At 43.2% G+C, this 19,860-nt stretch overlaps 1 pseudogene; it reads right to left on the reverse strand.

The window, feature by feature from the left end:
• Positions 1–361: 361 nt before the first annotated feature.
• LOC121838683 lies at positions 362–19,586 on the reverse strand (annotated as a pseudogene).
• Positions 19,587–19,860: the final 274 nt, after the last annotated feature.

Genomic DNA, 19,860 nt, shown 5'->3' on the forward strand with positions numbered 1-19,860 from the left:
CAAGAAGACCCATAATTACTGATAACGGTGCTTCAACAAAGTAAAGGGTCTGAATACTATATATATATATATATATATATATATATATATATATATAGTATTCAGACCCTTTATATAAGCATTTGCAAACATTTCTAAACACCTGTTTTTGCTTTGTCATTATAGGATATTGTGTGTAGATTGATGGGAAAAACGAATCAATTTTAGAATAAGGCTGTAACGTAACATAATGTGGAAATAGAAAAGGGGTCTGAATACTTTCTGAATGCAGTGTAAAGTAAGTAGATAAGAGGAACCAGGTAATGTACTGCAGCAGAACAAACTGCACCTGATAGAAGAGGACAGGACACACACAAGGTGCAGACATTCACAGATATGAGAGGAACACACACAGACAGTCACAGACACACGTCATAATCAGTAGACAGACAGAGAGCCTCACCCATTGAGGCATGTCTCCACTGTTGGGATCGTGGTGATGGTACTGAAGTACAACTACAGTCGCCACCACTGACATCCCTACGGTAACCATGGTACTCACAAAATACTGACCTAGGATGGAGGCACAGTATTATAGTACACTTATACAGAGACACACACCCACACACACACACACCCATTCACTGACCTATCAGTGGTATGCAGTCTGAGGTAGCTGGCATAATCTCAGCTACCAGCAACATGAAGACAGTCAGAGAGAGAAGAACTGTAATGCCTGGAGAGAGAGATGGGGAAAAGGATATTATTACACTGGGAAATACAGCAATACTTGTGGGTAGTACAATTCTCCATCTCTCTGCCAACTCACCCCACCCATCCATCTCTCCCCCATCTCTGGCCCTCCCCTTCTCTCCCTACATCTCTGTCCTTCCCCTCCCCACCCCCTTCTCTCCCTCTATCACTGTCCCTCACCTCTCTGCCCCCTCCTCTCCTTCTGTCTCTGTCCCAACCCTACCCACACCCCTTCTCTCCCTCCATCTCTGTCCCTCCCCTACCCACACCCCTTCTCTCCCTCCATCTCTGTCCCTCCCCTTCCCACACCCCATCTCTCCCTCCATCTCTGTCCCTCCCCTACCCACACCCCTTCTCTCCCTCCATCTTTGTCCCTCCCCTTCCCACACCCCTTCTCTCCCTCCATCTCTGTCCCTCCCCTACCCACACCCCTTCTCTCCCTCCATCTCTGTCCCTCCCCTACCCACACCCCTTCTCTCCCTCCATCTCTGTCCCTCCCCTACCCACACCCCTTCTCTCCCTCCATCTCTGTCCCTCCCCTACCCACACCCCTTCTCTCCCTCCATCTCTGTCCCTCCCCTACCCACACCCCTTCTCTCCCTCCATCTCTGTCCCGCTTTCTGATTGTAAAAATCACTTGAGGTTTTCTTGGACCGCTGCAGAATTACTGACAGAGACACAATAAAAGAGAGGGCAGGTACGGAGAGAGACAGAGAGAGAGAGAGAGAGAGAGAGAGAGAGTCATACAGCAGGACCATTATCTCATCTCTCCATCTCTAACACCTGATTTATTTTTCATCACTCTGAACTGTAATTTCTTTCTCCTCTATCTTTCCCTTACACCTCATCATCTTCCCTTACACCTCATCATCTTCCCTTACCCCTCATCATCTTCCCTTACACCTCATCATCTTCCCTTACACCTCATCATCTTCCCTTACACCTCATCATCTTCCCTTACACCTCATCATCTTCCCTTACACCTCATCTTCCCTTATCTTCCCTTACACCTCATCATCTTCCCTATTTTCATCATATTTTACATGTTCCAGTGCCTCAGACCTCCCCTTTTCACCTCCAACATCTCTCCTGTCTCCATCCCTTCTCCCTTTTATACTCCTCTTCTCCCTCCCCCTGTCCTACGCCTCTCCCTCTGCCTCTCCCTTCTTCCTCCTCCTCTCCCTCTCCCTCTCCGTCCCCCTCCCCCTTTCCTCCTCCCCCTTTCCTCACCCAGACCGATCTTCTCCCCCGATTGGGCTGGCAGTAGAAACACCAACAGTGTCAAGGAGGAGATGAGAACACAGGGGACAAGGAGGTTGAGAGCGTAGAACAGAGTTCTCCGTCGTAGGGTCACAACAAAGGTCACGTCAGAGTAGGGCTCTGTACAGCACTCATAAAATATCTCATGACGATCACCTGGTACACCTACAAGAGGGGATAGGAAACAGGGAGTGAGAGATTAGAAAGTAATATGGAGGAGAGAGAGATACAAGAGGGTCGGGGGCAGACAGCTCTCTCACCCAGCAGGTCCCACTCTCCATTGGACATGTATCCTGACAGGTCAGCCTCCTGCATCTGGAGATCCAGCAGCCAGCCGTCAAACGTCCACGAGCCAAACTTCAGCTCACAGTGCTGGACGTCAAAGGGAAACCAACGCACGTCCACTTCACACGCACTGCTGAAAATACCTGGGACAGGAAGTGTTAGGAATTTTATGAATAATGACTAAACAATGTGTAAATTGAAATAGAACTATAACTAATTAAACTCTACCCTGTTTTACAATATCTGATTAATAATGTTAGTTCCTAATAAAGAGGTTATGTAGCATGGACAAGGGGGTAATGGAAATGATAACCATTGTGGAAGAAGGAATGTATGTGTGTGTCTAAAGTAAGAGAATCCTTAACCTGTTATGGCTGCATCCCTTGTTCTCAATTTCCGCCTGAAGACATACCCTAATCTAACTGCCTGTAGCTCAGCCCCAGAGGCAAGGATATGCATATTCTTGGTATCATTAGAATGGAAACATTATGAAGTTTGTGGAAATGTTAATTGAATGTAGGAGAATATAACACAGTAGATCTGGTGGAAGAAAAGAGAAAGAAAGAGCATACGTTTTCTGTTTTTTATTGATGTAGTATCATCTTTCACATGTACTAGAATAGCCACACAGTCAGATAGGATTCTGGAGATAATTTTGATGGATAACACAAGAGGGCAACTGTAGGTGTGCAAAGTTTCAGACTGATAACTTCAGGAATGGGTGAGCTACATGACATTTAGTATGAAGTCACCCAGGTGTCCCACACAAGTTGCCCAAATGTACCCAAGTGGCCGAATTGGTGAAATGACCTACAACTATATACAACAGTGCAAATAACTATATACAACATATCAAAAAGCAATTCTAACACACAATTTTGTTTTACAAAAATGTTTAAAAAAATATTTTTTATATACAGGGGTAGACCGTTTGGAAGTCCTCTACACAATATTTTGCTGCCTGTGCCATGTCCCATAGCAGTCTCTTTCTGATGTAAGGCAGAGGCAAACTGAAAAAGTGGTGTAGGTGATGGGGGACTTCATGCGACACAGAACACAACGACGCCTCCATGCTGTGCCCTTTTGGCCCTGAGGCACAGTCATGCCTGCAGTAATGAACTGTGGCATATGAACACCACTGGAGACAGGAGTAAAGGGGGAAGAGGTAGAGCGGGGAGCTTGGCACCGGGGGCTCCCAGTCGGAGTCGCTATCACTGTGAAAGAAAACATTACAAAAATAAAATAAACAGATATGTATTGTATAGAGCAGAGGGAACAGCCACTAAGGTGAAGTGCTGTTCCAATGAACTCCGGCCATTGTTGTGGGCCTGCCCTCCCCCCAACAGCACCCAATGGCTAATTCATATGGAAATGTATATATATATATTTTTTTTTTGCAAAAACAATATACAGTGGGGCAAAAAAGTATTTAGTCAGCCACCAATTGTGCAAGTTCTCCCACTTAAAAAGATGAGAGAGGCCTGTAATATTCATCATAGGTACAATTCAACTATGACAGACAAAATGAGAAATTTGCAAATTTATTTGCAAATTATGGTGGAAAATAAGTATTTGGTCACCTACAAACAAGCAAGATTTCTGGCTCTCACAGATCTGTAACTTATTCTTTAAGAGGCTCCTCTGTCCTCCACTCGATACCTTTATTAATGGCACCTGTTTGAACTTGTTATCTGTATAAAAGACACCTGTTCACAACCTCAAACAGTCACACTCCAAACTCCACTATGGCCAAGACCAAAGAGCTGTCAAAGGACACCAGAAACAAAATTGTAGACCTGCACCAGGCTGGGAAGACTGAATCTGCAATAGGTAAGCAGCTTGGTTTGAAGAAATCAACTGTGGGAGCAATTATTAGGAAATGGAAGACATACAAGACCACTGATAATCTCCCTCGATCTGGGGCTCCACGCAAGATCTCACCCCGTGGGGTCAAAATGATCACAAGAACGGTGAGCAAAACTCCCAGAACCACCTAGTGAATGACCTGCAGAGAGCTGGGACAAAGTAACAAAGCCTACCATCAGCAACACACTACGCCGCCAGGGACTCAAATCAAAATCAAATCAAATCAAATGTATTTATATAGCCCTTCATACATCAGCTGATATCTCAAAGTGCTGTACAGAAACCCAGCCTAAAACCCCAAACAGTAAGCAATGCGGGTGTAGAAGCACGGTGGCTAGGAAAAACTCCCTAGAAAGGCCAAAACCTAGGAAGAAACCTAGAGAGGAACCAGGCTATGTGGGGTGGCCAGTCCTCTTCTGGCTGTGCCGGGTGGAGATTATAACAGAACATGGCCAAGATGTTCAAATGTTCATAAATGACCAGCATGGTCGTATAATAATAAGGCAGAACAGTTGAAACTGGAGCAGCAGCACGGTCAGGTGGACTGGGGACAGCAATGCCAGACATGTCCCCCTGCTTAAGCCAGTACATGTCCAGGCCCGTCTGAAGTTTGCTAGAGAGCATTTGGATGATCCAGAAAAGATTGGGAGAATGTCATATGGTCAGATGAAACCAAAATATAACTTTTTGGAAAAAACTCAAATCATCGTGTTTGGAGGACAAAGAATGCTGAGTTGCATCCAAAGAACACCATACCTACTGTGAAGCATGGGGGTGGAAACATCATGCTTTGGGGCTGTTTTTCTGCAAAGGGACCAGGACTACTGATCCGTGTAAAGGAAAGAATGAATGGGGCCATGTATCGTGAGATTTTGAGTGAAAACCTCCTTCCATCACAAGGGCATTGAAGATGAAACGTGGCTGGGTCTTTCAGCATGACAATGATCCCAAACACACCGCCCGGGCAACGAAGGAGTGGCTTCGTAAGAAGCATTTCAAGGTCCTGGAGTGGCCTAGCCAGTCTCCAGATCTCAACCCTATAGAAAATCTTTGGAGGGAGTTGAAAGTCCGTGTTGCCCAGCAACAGCCCCAAAACATCACTGCTCTAGAGGAGATCTGCATGGAGGAATGGGACAAAATACCAGCAACAGTGTGTGAAAACCTTGTGAAGACTTACAGAAAACGTTTGACCTCTGTCATTGCCAACAAAGGGTATATAACAAAGTATTGAGATAAACTTTTGTTATTGACCAAATACTTATTTTCCACCATAGTTTGCAAATAAATTCATAAAAAATCCTACAATGTGATTTTCTGGATTTTTTTTTCTCATTTTGTCTTTCATAGTTGAAGTGTACCTATGATGAAAATTACAGGCCTCTCCCATATTTTTAAGTGGGAGAACTTGCACAATTGGTGGCTGACTAAATACTTTTTTGCCCCACTGTATATACATATTTATATTTCATAAAACGGCATTAGCACCTACCCGTCCAGAAGTACGTCCTGTCCTTGCAGAAACAGCTCCTCAATGTCTGAATCATAACACTCAAAGATTCATCAAACAAAAAATCTGTCTCACTTTCCCAATCAATCTCTTCTATAATCTGGTGCAAATCTGTATACTTAGACTTGGATTTCGCTTTTCCTGATTTATTCGCCATGATGTCTTCAATGAAATCGTTGAAAAAACACTTTCCAAAACACTGCTGTGCGTAACAAGTGTGGCTGCAACTACTCTGATGGTCAAGGCGAGAATGAAGTTCGTTACACGTGCGTTTACAAACAAGGGATGGTGGTCCAACCCATAACCATCACATACTGGCGTTTACCTCTACCCAGTTAGATTTCAAGAACATCAGTGGTCATTGGGCAGAAATACAGTCAACGAAGCTTCGCTGATATTATTGGTGCGCAATGAAGTCATTGCTCGTTGTCTTCAAATCAGTTCACTTGAGTCAATACTCCCCGCAAAAAAACAATCACGTTTGGCTGTGTTGCAAACATCCAGAGGTTTGCACTGAAACCAACCATGACTAGATAAACGATTGTTTACTGTGTGTAATTACGTTGAATGCTCTGTTAAAAGTTGATAGAGATGGAATTCACGACACAAACGGTTTACAAAATGTTTCATTTTAGGCTATAAAATGGATTTTATCAAAGAAAACGGCACTTCATTTGATCACTGGGACCCTCAGGAAGAGAAATAAGAGCAAGATATCAGAATGTACGGCATCATTTTACCTTCAGATGTGAATGTGTCAAAACTGTCATGGTGGAAAATGTTTTTTGTTGTTGATCGCTCTTCTCAAACAAAAGGTATTTGTTCTCTGTAATAGCTATTTTAAATCGGAAAACGTAGTTTGATAACCAAGATTCTAATCTTTTGAAGGATGTAAAATACTTGCATTTTCAAGAATGTTAAATGATCTACCTTGGTTTAGATATAAGCATCATAAAACATCTAACACGATATATTTGTTTGACTTGGTGAAAATACTTTTATTGGACCTAACTTGCTTACCACTTTTTCGATGTAGTTTCTTCATTCACAGACTCCTTGAAATGACCTCTTCCTAAATATTTGATCAAATTATAAATGTTGTGTATGATTTATTAGAAACCAGTGTGACTCAACTTACTCCTTGTCTCAACTTACCCCACTCTCCCCTATATCTATGATAAACTAAAATGAGAGAGGGGAAGGTCAGGGAAGAATAAAAAGAGAGAAAGGTTGATCTATAGACTTACCTGGAGGTAGGTACTCACAGAATCCACTGGAGTTGACCAGCACATAGCTCTTAAAGGTGGCATCAAACTTATCATGAGCACTGAGAAGGACAAAAAAGAAAGATCAGCAAGATGTGTGTGTGTGTGTGTGTATACTTTAACTTAACCAGTTGCTTAATCAGCATTATTCTCTGGGTTGAGTGAACTTCAAAATAGCATTTAAGCTGATTTAAATTAAAATATCAAGGCAACCAGCTGTTTTCTCAACACTAGATTCTAGTTTGCTCAAAGCCATGCCCATCATTAACATATTTCCCAGCATGCTTTATTACAGGATGATTTTTTGTTTTGTTTTAATATCTGTGTTTTTGCATACACATTGTTTGGCTGATTAAGCTTATGCTACACAAAGACAAAAGGCATTTTTCTAAACTAATCCAATCTATTAGTCTGGATATCTTCACTCTGGCTAGATTCTAATAGGAATTACATAATTTTGCCAGCCAGCAATTATGTGACTTGCAGGCTTGATGTGGCCTGTAAACCAGGAGTTTCAGATCACTGTGTTAGGGTGTAACTAGTGATGAGTATTTTTCGGGAAGCCAGATCTTTGTTGCCGTTCACCTAAATGAGCCGTTCATTTGACTCCCAAACGGCTCTTTATTTAGTAGTGCATAAAAAAATGTGTGAAACATAAAAAATAGCATATTTCTAATATAAAGCCTAAAATGTTCCCTACCATTATGCAGAGAATGAAATGTGAGTTCAAATACATTTTAAATGATGGAATTAGATTGTTTGGCTCTCTCCTCACTACCTACTGTTCCTGCAGTGAGGAATGAATAGCTTCAGAGAATGGTTGTCTGGAGCTCATAAAGCAGTAGTAGCAGGGAGTCAAATGAACGCCTCATTCACAGACACAATATGGTTCCAGACGCTCATCAAAAAGATCTGTTCAAAAAGAGCTGTTCATTTGCGAACAACTCATCACTAATATGTAACTTATCATAATGTAGGTCATAAAGAATTCACAACCTTTCACGTTGTCTAATGATTGGATACAGGTGCAGGAATGCGTAATAGGGGTTTTTATTCTCTCCATCCAAACATAAGAGCGAAATGGAAACCTCTAAATAATACGAGGCCCGCAAAACAAGTGCACAATAACACGTATCATGGAAGCTGAAACAATAGCACAGGTACTCACAGGACCAAGGGACATGGTAACAGTAACCGACAAGGACAATGGGGAACAGAGGGCACATATATAACATACTAATCAGGGGGAATGGGAACCAGGGGTGTGTAATGAGACAAGACAGTCCAGGGTTGGTGGTAATGAATCCAGTGACGCCTAGAAGGCCGGTGACGTAGACCTCCGGAGCTGGTGAATGGAATGAGCAGCAGTACCGGGGGGATCCGTGACACAACCCCTTGACTTGATCCACATTTTGTTGTGTTACAGCCTGAATTTAAAATGGATTACATTGAGATTGTGTGTCACTGGACAACACGAAGTACCCCACAATGTGAAAGTTGAATTACGTTTTTTTGAAATATTTTGAAATTAATGAAAAGCTGATTGTCTTGAGTCAATAAGTATTCAACTTTTTTTTAAATATATATATATTGCTTGCTCTGTGTGCAATATTAGTGTTTAACATGATTCTTTACCTAATCTCTGTACCCCACACATACAATTATCTGTAAGGTCCCTCAGTCGAGAAGTGAATTTCAAACAGATTCAATCACAAAGACCAGGGATATTTTCCAATTCCTCGCAAAGAAGGGCACCTATTGGTAGAGACGTTAAAAAAAATCAGACATTGAATACCCCTTGGAGCATGGTGTTATTAATTCCATTTTGGATGGTGTATCAATGCACCCAGTCACTACGAAGATACAGGTGTCCTTCCAAACTCAGTATATAGTACAACGCACGTGTGTTAAGCTCTTGCTATCTATCATATACAGTTGAGCAAACTATAAATCCTATTGCAGCTGGTTGCCTTGATATTTTTATTTTAATAAACAAATACATTTTTAGAGAGAGAGAGAGAGAAAGAGAGAGACCCACACCTGTTGTACAGTAGTATATCAGGTATCCAGACCTGGTCGGTAGTGAAGCGAAGGGTTTTCACTCCAGGGTATTCTGACTGGTTCCACTGAAGGTAGTGGTCAAACCATTGCTATACAAATCCAGTCAATAAATTATTAAGGTTACAGGGTCTGTGTTTACACAGGCAGACCAATTCTGATATCTTTCCACTAATTGATATTTTGACCAATCACATCAGATCTTTTCACATCAGATCTTTTTCAGGGCAAAACACCAATTAGTGAAAGAAATTACAGAATTGGGCTGCCTGTCTAAACGCAGCCAGGGAGCCACAAACACACACACACAAGCAGGCATGGACACACATGCAGGGTCATCCTCACCATCTGAAGCCAGGCAATTAGTGGTGAGGATCTGGTTTTTCTCATCCTGGAATAAGATGAAGACAGTTAAATTAGTGTGTGTGTGTGTGTGTGTGTGTGTGTGTGTGTGTGTGTGTGTGTGTGTGTGTGTGTGTGTGTGTGTGTGTGTGTGTGTGTGTTTATATGAATGTATAAGAGAACATGGTAGCGTACCACATTCATGACTTGCAAGAGAGTGTAGGAGAATCGGACAGTGAGTGGTAGGGAGTCGTTGGCAACAGGTCTCTCCATACGGTTATAGTCCCTCAGTAGCTCCCTCAATAGATTACGCTGGTGGGGACCCTGCTCAGATACTGAGAGAGGGGAAGGGGGAGAGAGGGGCATAAGGAGTAGAAAGGAGGGAAAAGGATGAGGAGGAGGGAGGGGAGAGAAAGAGGGGGGGATAAGGAGTAGAAAGGAGGGAAAAGGATGAGGAGGAGAGAGGAGAGAGAGGGGGAGGGAGAGAGAGAGGGCAATGACGAGAGGGAAAGAATAAGAAGACAGAGGAGACAGAATGGACAGTTACAAAGAGACAACTACATTCCTGTAGACAGAATGGACCGTTACAAAGAGACAACTACATTCCTGTAGACAGAATGGACAGTTACAAAGAGACAACTACATTCCTGTAGACAGAATGGACAGTTACAAAGAGACAACTACATTCCTGTAGACAGAATGGACAGTTACAAAGAGACAACTACATTCCTGTAGACAGAATGGACAGTTACAAAGAGACAACTACATTCCTGTAGACAGAATGGACAGTTACAAAGAGACAACTACATTCCTGTAGACAGAATGGACAGTTACAAAGAGACAACTACATTCCTGTAGACAGAATGGACAGTTACAAAGAGACAACTACATTCCTGTAGACAGAAGGAAAAATGCAGGGGTGCAACTTTGGTGGGGGGGAATGAGATGTTCAACGAGCAGGTCATTAAAACTTGTTCTTCAACCACTCCACAAATTTCTTGTTAACAAACTATAGTTTTGGCAAGTCGGTTAGGACATCTACTTTGTGCATGACAATAGTAATTTTTCCAACAATTGTTTACAGACAGATTATTTCACTTATAATTCATTGTATCACAATTCCAGTGGGTCAGAAGTTTACATACACTAAGTTGACTGTGCCTTTAAACAGCTTGGAAAATTCCATAAAATTATGTCTTGGCTTTAGAAGCTTCTGATTGGCTAATAGACATAATTTGAGTCAATTGGAGGTGTACCTGTGGATGTATTTCAAGGCCTACCTTCAAACTCAGTGCCTTTTTCCTTGACATCATGGGGAAATCAAATTAAATCAGCTAAGACCTCAGAAAAAATGTTTGTAGGCCTCCACAAGTCTGATTTATCCTTGGGAGAAATTTCCAAACGCCTGAAGGTACCACGTTCATCTGTACAAACAATAGTACGCAAGCATTAACACCATGGGACCATGCAGCCGTCATACCGCTCAGGAAGAAGACGCATTCTGTCTCCTAGAGATGAAAGCACTTTGGTGCGAAAATGCAAATCAATCCCAGAACAACAGCAAAGGACCTTGTGAAGATGCTGGAGGAAACAGGTACAAAAGTATCTATATCCACAGTAAAACGAGTCCTATATCAACATAACCTGAAAGGCCGTTCAGCAAGGAAGAAGCCACTGCTCCAAAACCTCCATAAAAAAGCCAGACTACGGTTTGCAACTACACATGGGGACAAAGATCGTACTTTTTGGAGAAATGTCCTCTGGTCTGATGAAACAAAAATATAATTTTTTGGCCATAATGATCATCGTTATGTTTGGAGGAAAAAGGTGGAGGCTTGCAAGCCGAAGAACACCATCCCAACCGTGAAAACTGTGAAGCACGGGGCTGGCAGCATCATGTTGTGGGTGTGCTTTGCTGCAGGAGGGACTGGTGCACTTCACAAAATAGATGGCATCATGAGGAGGGACAATTATGTGGATATATTGAAGAAACATCTCAAGACCTCAGTCAGGAAGATAAAGCTTGGTCGCAAATGGGTCTTCCAAATGGACAATGACCCCAAGCATTCTTCCAATGTTGTGGCAAAATGGCCCAAGGACAACAAATTCAAGGTATTGGAGTGGCCATCACAAAGCCCTGATCTCCTTCTATAGAACATTTGTTGGCAGAACTGAAAAGGTGTGTGCGAGCAAGGAGGCCTACAAACCTGACTCAGTTACACCAGCTCTGTCAGGGGGAATGGGCCAAAATTCACCCAACTTATTGTGGGAAGCTTGTGGAAGGCTACCCGAAACGTTTCACCGAAGTTAAACAATTTAAAAGCAATGCTACCAAATACTAATTGAGTGTTTGTAAACTTCTGACCCACTGTGAATGTGATGAAAGAAGTAAAATCTGAAATAACTCATTCTCTCTACTATCATCCTGACATTTCACATTCTCAAAATAAAGTGGTGATCCTAACTGACCTAAGACAGGGAATTTATTACTAGGATTAAATGTCAGGAATTGTGAAAAAATGAGTTTAAATGTATTTGTATGTATGTAAACTTCTGACTTCAACTGTACATCAGTCAAGAGTAAAGAGTAGCCCGTTTCTGCTCTGCTTGCTTTTACAACTCGGAGAAAGAGCGCAACACATATGGCTGGTCCAGCCAGCCTTTCAGAAGCTTGGTCTTCACACAGCCTGTCCGCCTGCGCTGTGGTGTCCGCGTGATCCTAAATCCAGCTGGCTTAAACCTCCAAACAGACTACCCAACTGCTCTAAGGTGTCCACATAGTCCTAAAGCACACAGATGCTGTTTTTCATATCACAGTGCAATGATAAAACCTGGAGGAGGAAAAAATGCATTTTCAGAATGTGGGAGTTTCATTACCCCTCCGTCCCCAGTGAAAGTTGCATCCCTGGAAAAATGAGAAATATATAGAGAAAGGAGTAGAACAAAAGTGATATGATTGCACAGATAGAGATGAAGAATTTCTAAAACGGGGAAGAGATGAGCTGTAGGAGAATAAAATATGAATCCAGAAGGGAGTGAGTATAATAAAAATGTTGTGTCTTTGGCTATGCCGTATTAAGTGATATGACATGCAATTCTATAAAATCCTTTCTCCGTAATTAATATTACCCGATTGTGCTAATCATGTAAATGTAATTAACTAGAGAGTCGGGGCACCATGAAAGAATATTTATAGAGCTGTTACAGTGCCTTGCGAAAGTATTCGGCCCCCTTGAACATTGCGACCTTTTGCCACATTTCAGGCTTCAAACATAAAGATATAAAACTGTATTTTTTTGTGAAGAATCAACAACAAGTGGGACACAATCATGAAGTGGAACGACATTTATTGGATATTTCAAACTTTTTTAACAAATCAAAAACTGATGAAACCAAACTGAAAAATTGGGCGTGCAAAATTATTCAGCCCCTTTACTTTCAGTGCAGCAAACTCTCTCCAGAAGTTCAGTGAGGATCTCTGAATGATCCAATGTTGACCTAAATGACTAATGATGATAAATACAATCCACCTGTGTGTAATCAAGTCTCCGTATAAATGCACCTGCACTGTGATAGTCTCAGAGGTCCGTTAAAAGCGCAGAGAGCATCATGAAGAACAAGGAACACACCAGGCAGGTCCGAGATACTGTTGTGAAGAAGTTTAAAGCCGGATTTGGATACAAAAAGATTTCCCAAGCTTTAAACATCCCAAGGAGCACTGTGCAAGCGATAATATTGAAATGGAAGGAGTATCAGACCACTGCAAATCTACCAAGACCTGGCCGTCCCTCTAATCTTCAAATCAAATCAAATCAAATCAAATTTTATTTGTCACATACACATGGTTAGCAGATGTTAATGCGAGTGTAGCGAAATGCTTGTGCTTCTAGTTCCGACAATGCAGTAATAACGAGCAAGTAATCTAACTAACAATTCCAAAAAAAACTACTGTCATACACAGTGTAAGGGGATAAAGAATATGTACATAAGGATATATGAATGAGTGATGGTACAGAGCAGCATAGGCAAGATACAGTAGATGATATCGAGTACAGTATATACATATGAGATAAGTATGTAAACCAAGTGGCATAGTTAAAGTGGCTAGTGATACATGTATTACATAAGGATGCAGTCGATGATATAGAGTACAGTATCAACGTATGCATATGAGATGAACAATGTAGGGTAAGTAACATTATATAAGGTAGCATTGTTTAAAGTGGCTAGTGATGTATTTACATCATTTCCCATCAATTCCCATGATTAAAGTGGCTGGAGTAGAGTCAGTGTCATTGACAGTGTGTTGGCAGTAGCCACTCAATGTTAGTGGTGGCTGTTTAACAGTCTGATGGCCTTGAGATAGAAGCTGTTTTTCAGTCTCTCGGTCCCAGCTTTGATGCACCTGTACTGACCTCGCCTTCTGGATGGCAGCGGGGTGAACAGGCAGTGGCTCGGGTGGTTGATGTCCTTGATGATCTTTATGGCCTTCCTGTAGCATCGGGTGGTGTAGGTGTCCTGGAGGGCAGGTAGTTTGCCCCCGGTGATGCGTTGTGCAGACCTCACTACCCTCTGGAGAGCCTTACGGATGAGGGCGGTGCAGTTGCCATACCAGGCGGTGATACAGCCCGCCAGGATGCTCTCGATTGTGCATCTGTAGAAGTTTGTGAGTGCTTTTGGTGACAAGCCGAATTTCTTCAGCCTCCTGAGGTTGAAGAGGCGCTGCTGCGCCTTCCTCACGATGCTGTCTGTGTGAGTGGACCAATTCAGTTTGTCTGTGATGTGTATGCCGAGGAACTTAAAACTTGCTACCCTCTCCACTACTGTTCCATCGATGTGGATGGGGGGGTGTTCCCTCTGCTGTTTCCTGAAGTCCACAATCATCTCCTTAGTTTTGTTGACGTTGAGTGTGAGGTTATTTTCCTGACACCACACTCCGAGGGCCCTCATCTCCTCCCTGTAGGCCGTCTCGTCGTTGTTGGTAATCAAGCCTACCACTGTTGTGTCGTCCGCAAACTTGATGATTGAGTTGGAGGCGTGCATGGCCACGCAGTCGTGGGTGAACAGGGAGTACAGGAGAGGGCTCAGAACGCACCCTTGTGGGGCCCCAGTGTTGAGGATCAGCGGGGAGGAGATGTTGTTGCCTACCCTCACCACCTGGGGGCGGCCCGTCAGGAAGTCCAGTACCCAGTTGCACAGGGCGGGGTCGAGACCCAGGGTCTCGAGCTTGATGACGAGCTTGGAGGGTACTATGGTGTTGAATGCCGAGCTGTAGTCGATGAACAGCATTCTCACATAGGTATTCCTCTTGTCCAGATGGGTTAGGGCAGTGTGCAGTGTGGTTGAGATTGCATCGTCTGTGGACCTATTTGGGCGGTAAGCAAATTGGAGTGGGTCAAGGGTGTCAGGTAGGGTGGAGGTGATATGGTCCTTGACTAGTCTCTCAAAGCACTTCATGATGACGGATGTGAGTGCTACGGGGCGGTAGTCGTTTAGCTCAGTTACCTTAGCTTTCTTGGGAACAGGAACAATGGTGGCCCTCTTGAAGCATGTGGGAACAGCAGACTGGTATAGGGATTGATTGAATATGTCCGTAAACACACCGGCCAGCTGGGCTGTGCATGCTCTGAGGGCGCGGCTGGGGATGCCGTCTGGGCCTGCAGCCTTGCGAGGGTTAACACATTTAAATGTCTTACTCACTTCGGCTGCAGTGAAGGAGAGACCGCATGTTTCCGTTGCAGGCCGTGTCAGTGGCACTGTATTGTCCTCAAAGCGGGCAAAAAAGTGATTTAGTCTGCCTGGGAGCAAGACATCCTGGTCCGTGACTGGGCTGGGTTTCTTCCTGTAGTCCGTGATTGACTGTAGACCCTGCCACATACCTCTTGTGTCTGAGCCGTTGAATTGAGATTCTACTTTGTCTCTGTACTGGCGCTTAGCTTGTTTGATAGCCTTGCGGAGGGAATAGCTGCACTGTTTGTATTCAGTCATGTTACCAGACACCTTGCCCTGATTAAAAGCAGTGGTTCGTGCCTTCAGTTTCACACGAATGCTGCCATCAATCCACGGTTTCTGGTTAGGGAATGTTTTAATCGTTGCTATGTGAACGACATCTTCAACGCACGTTCTAATGAACTCGCACACCGAATCAGCGTATTCGTCAATATTGTTATCTGACGCAATACGAAACATCTCCCAGTCCACGTGATGGAAGCAGTCTTGGAGTGTGGAGTCAGCTTGGTCGGACCAGCGTTGGACAGACCTCAGCGTGGGAGCTTCTTGTTTTAGTTTCTGTCTGTAGGCAGGGATCAACAAAATGGAGTCGTGGTCAGCTTTTCCGAAAGGGGGCGGGGCAGGGCCTTATATGCGTCGCGGAAGTTAGAGTAACAATGATCCAGGGTCTTTCCACCCCTGGTTGCGCAATCGATATGCTGATAAAATTTAGGAGTCTTGTTTTCAGATTAGCCTTGTTAAAATCCCCAGCTACAATGAATGCAGCCTCCGGATAAATCGTTTCCAGTTTGCAGAGAGTTAAATAAAGTTCGTTCAGAGCCATCGATGTGTCTGCTTGGGGGATATATACGGCTGTGATTATAATCGAAGAGAATTCTCTTGGTAGATAATGCGGTCTACATTTGATTGTGAGGAATTCTAAATCAGGTGAACAGAAGGATTTGAGTTCCTGTATGTTTCTTTCATCACACCATGTCACGTTGGCCATAAGACATACGCCCCCCCCGTCTTCTTACCAGAAAGATGTTTGTTTCTGTCGGCGCGATGCGTGGAGAAACCCGCTGGCTGCACCGCTTCGGATTGCGTCTCTCCAGTTAGCCATGTTTCCGTGAAGCAGAGAACGTTACAGTCTCTGATGTCCCTCTGGAATGCTACCCTTGCTCGGATTTCATCAACCTTGTTGTCAAGAGACTGGACATTGGCAAGAAGAATGCTAGGGAGTGGTGCACGATGTGCCCGTCTCCGGAGTCTGACCAGAAGACCGCTTCGTTTCCCTCTTTTTCTGAGTCGTTTTTTTTTTTTTTGGTCGCTGCATGTGATCCACTCGGTTACACTGGTTGTAAGGCAGAACACAGGATCCGCATCGCGAAAAACATATTCTTGGTCGTACTGATGGTGAGTTGACGCTGATCTTATATTCAGTAGTTCTTCTCGGCTGTATGTAAAGAAACCTAAGATGACCTGGGGTACTAGTGTAAGAAATAACACGTAAAAAAAACAAAAAACTGCATAGTTTCCTAGGAACGCGAAGCGAGGCGGCCATCTCTGTCGGCGCCGGAAGATTGTCTTTCAGATGAAGATGAACTTTCAGCTCATACAAGGAGAAGACTGATCAGAGATGCAGCCAAGAGGCCCATGATCACTCTGGATGAACTGCAGAGATCTACAGCTGAGGTGGGAGACTCTGTCCATAGGACAACAATCAGTCGTATATTGCACAAATCTGGCCTTTATGGAAGAGTGGCAAGAAGAAAGCCATTTCTTAAAGATATCCATAAAAAGTGTTGTTTAAAGTTTGCCACAAGCCACCTGGGAGACACACCAAACATGTGGAAGAAGGTGCTCTGGTCAGATGAAACCAAAATTGAACTTTTTGGCAACAATGCGAAACGTTATGTTTGGCGTAAAAGCAACACAGCTCATCACCCTGAACATACCATCCCCACTGTCAAACATGGTAGTGGCAGCATCTTGGTTTGGGCCTGCTTTTCTTCAGCAGGGACAGGGAAGATGGTTAAAATTGATGGGAAGATGGATGGAGCCAAATACAGGACCATTCTGGAAGAAAACCTGATGGAGTCTGCAAAAGACCTGAGACTGGGACGGAGATTTGTCTTCCAACAAGACAATGATCCAAAACATAAAGCAAAATCTACAATGGAATGGTTCAAAAATAAACATATCCAGGTGTTAGAATGGCCAAGTCAAAGTCCAGACCTGAATCCAATCGAGAATCTGTGGAAAGAACTGAAAACTGCTGTTCACAAATGCTCTCCATCCAACCTCACTGAGCTCGAGCTGTTTTGCAAGGAGGAATGGGAAAAAATTTCAGTCTCTCGTTGTGCAAAACTGATAGAGACATACCCCAAGCGACTTACAGCTGTAATCGCAGCAAAAGGTGGCGCTACAAAGTATTAACTTAAGGCGGCTGAATAATTTTGCACGCCCAATTTTTCAGTTTTTGATTTGTTAAAAAAGTTTGAAATATCCAATAAATGTCGTTCCACTTCATGATTGTGTCCCACTTGTTGTTGATTCTTCACAAAAAAATACAGTTTTATATCTTTATGTTTGAAGCTTGAAATGTGGCAAAAGGTCGCAAAGTTCAAGGGGGCTGAATACTTTCGCAAGGCACTGTATCTTCCGAATAAACTCTTAAAGACCTAGTAATATTTTACATCAATAGCAGTCAATATTAATCGTCACCTTAATTCAGTCTCATCTGAAAGTTGTAAATTCTTGGTTATTTTCACGAACCCTGGCTAACAAGTTGAATCAGCAATACAAAATTGGGTCTAATTATTTATTTACTAAATACCTAACTAATCACACAGAATTACATATAAAAAGAATGAATCATACCTTGATTACAAATTACGTCATAAAGGAAAATGTCCCTAGCGGGCGGAACAGATATGACAGCTGGTTACACAAAAGAAAAGGGGCTGGGTTTGAGTGAAAGAGCGGGAAGACTGAGGGACAAAGGGAGAAGCTGTGCTATCGTAAATACAGTATCTTATGCATTCTAAATTACCGCACATTTGAAAAAGGAAAATGCAATAAATATTTACTCTGAAGCGAACCTGTGCACAAAAGCAGATACTGTGTGTGACTGTGTGAGAGCAAAGTCTTGCATCTTGCTCATCGTAATATCTGCGGTGCTGCTCGTGCAACGTCATTCCGCTGACTCTATCTTTAAGGGGATTGACTAGTCTCTCTGTGGCCGTTAAAACGTCTGATCTATTCCACACTGGAAATAGTGACGCCTTAAACACTAAAACCCTCCACTCAGACAGACAGACAGACAGACAGACAGACAGACAGACAGACAGACAGACAGACAGACAGACAGACAGACAGACAGACAGACAGACAGACAGACAGACAGACAGACAGACAGACAGACAGGAGGACCAGGAACCTCACTTCTAGCAGCTCCATCGTGGACTGACTTCACTCACTCCTGTTTCACAACTGTATCAGACTTAATGTATCTGTGCAGTTGATGAAATTCGATGAAATTCGGAAGCAATGTCCAACTAAAAATCTAATCAAATTAAAGGTTATTGGTCACATACACATATTTAGCAGATGTTATTGCAGGTGTAGCGTGTAGTATCTAACAATTCACAACAACACACACAAATTTAAAAGTAAAAGAAAGGAATTAAGAAATATATAAAACTAGTGAATGTAATGTAGACCCACATACAGTAGAGTACAGTCTTTATAACAGCATGTTGTGTTTGTATGTAATATGCTATTATGTACCACAAAGCTTGTAAACGGCCTTTGTGGAGATTAATTTGTTGTGTTGCATTGCAATGTATTGCATTCCAGGTGGTACCATATCAATATGCAGTCACAAGATGGTACCATATCAATATGCAGTCACAAGATGGTACCATATCAATATACAGTCACAAGATGGTACCATATCAATATACAGTCACAAGATGGTACCATATCAATATACAGTCACAAGATGGTACCATATCAATATGCAGTCACAATATGTTAGCCATCTAAGATACTGCTGCTGGTGCAGAGAGGAACACATCAACCAATGATGGATTAAAATTGACAGGAGAGTTGGATTTTTACAACTGTGATAAACAACATTCTAACCTGTAAGCTCTGTGATCATTCCTCTCCCTTGTCTCCCTTTATTCCTGCTCCTCTTCTCTCCTCCCTCTCTGTTCATTTCCCTCTCCTCTCTTCTCTCTCTGCTATACAGCTGGAACTGTAAGGTTGAGTTCTCAAATATCAATGCACATATTGTACGTACACGTGGAAACACATGCACAACACTCACACACATACACACACAGAGAGAGAGAGAACATGAAAGTCACTCACCGTGGAGCAGAGCTGAGAGTCCAAACAGACAGATAGCCACAGACTGCCTCATGTTGCACCACTGAACATAGAGAGCAGAGAAAGAGATGGGGAACAACAGAGACGGAGAGAGAGAGAGGGGCAGGGTAGAGTGGAATAGAGAGAGAGGGAGGTAGGACATGTCAGGAGCAGGGCAGGCAGCAACAGACAGAGGGAAGAGAGAGAGAGGCAAGGAAGCGAAGGAGGGTAGGGAGGCAGAGGCAAGAAGAAAAACAAGCTGAGTGCACAGGAAGACAGAGAGGGAGAGAAGCTGGCAGCAACACAGGAAGACAGAGAGGGAGAGAAGCTGGCAGCAACACAGGAAGACAGAGAGGGAGAGAAGCTGGCAGCAACACAGGAAGACAGAGAGGGAGAGAAGCTGGCAGCAACACAGGAAGACAGAGAGGGAGAGAAGCTGGCAGCAACACAGGAAGACAG

This window comes from Oncorhynchus tshawytscha, linkage group LG03 (assembly GCF_018296145.1).
Source record: "Oncorhynchus tshawytscha isolate Ot180627B linkage group LG03, Otsh_v2.0, whole genome shotgun sequence".
Taxonomy (NCBI): Eukaryota; Metazoa; Chordata; class Actinopteri; order Salmoniformes; family Salmonidae; genus Oncorhynchus; species Oncorhynchus tshawytscha.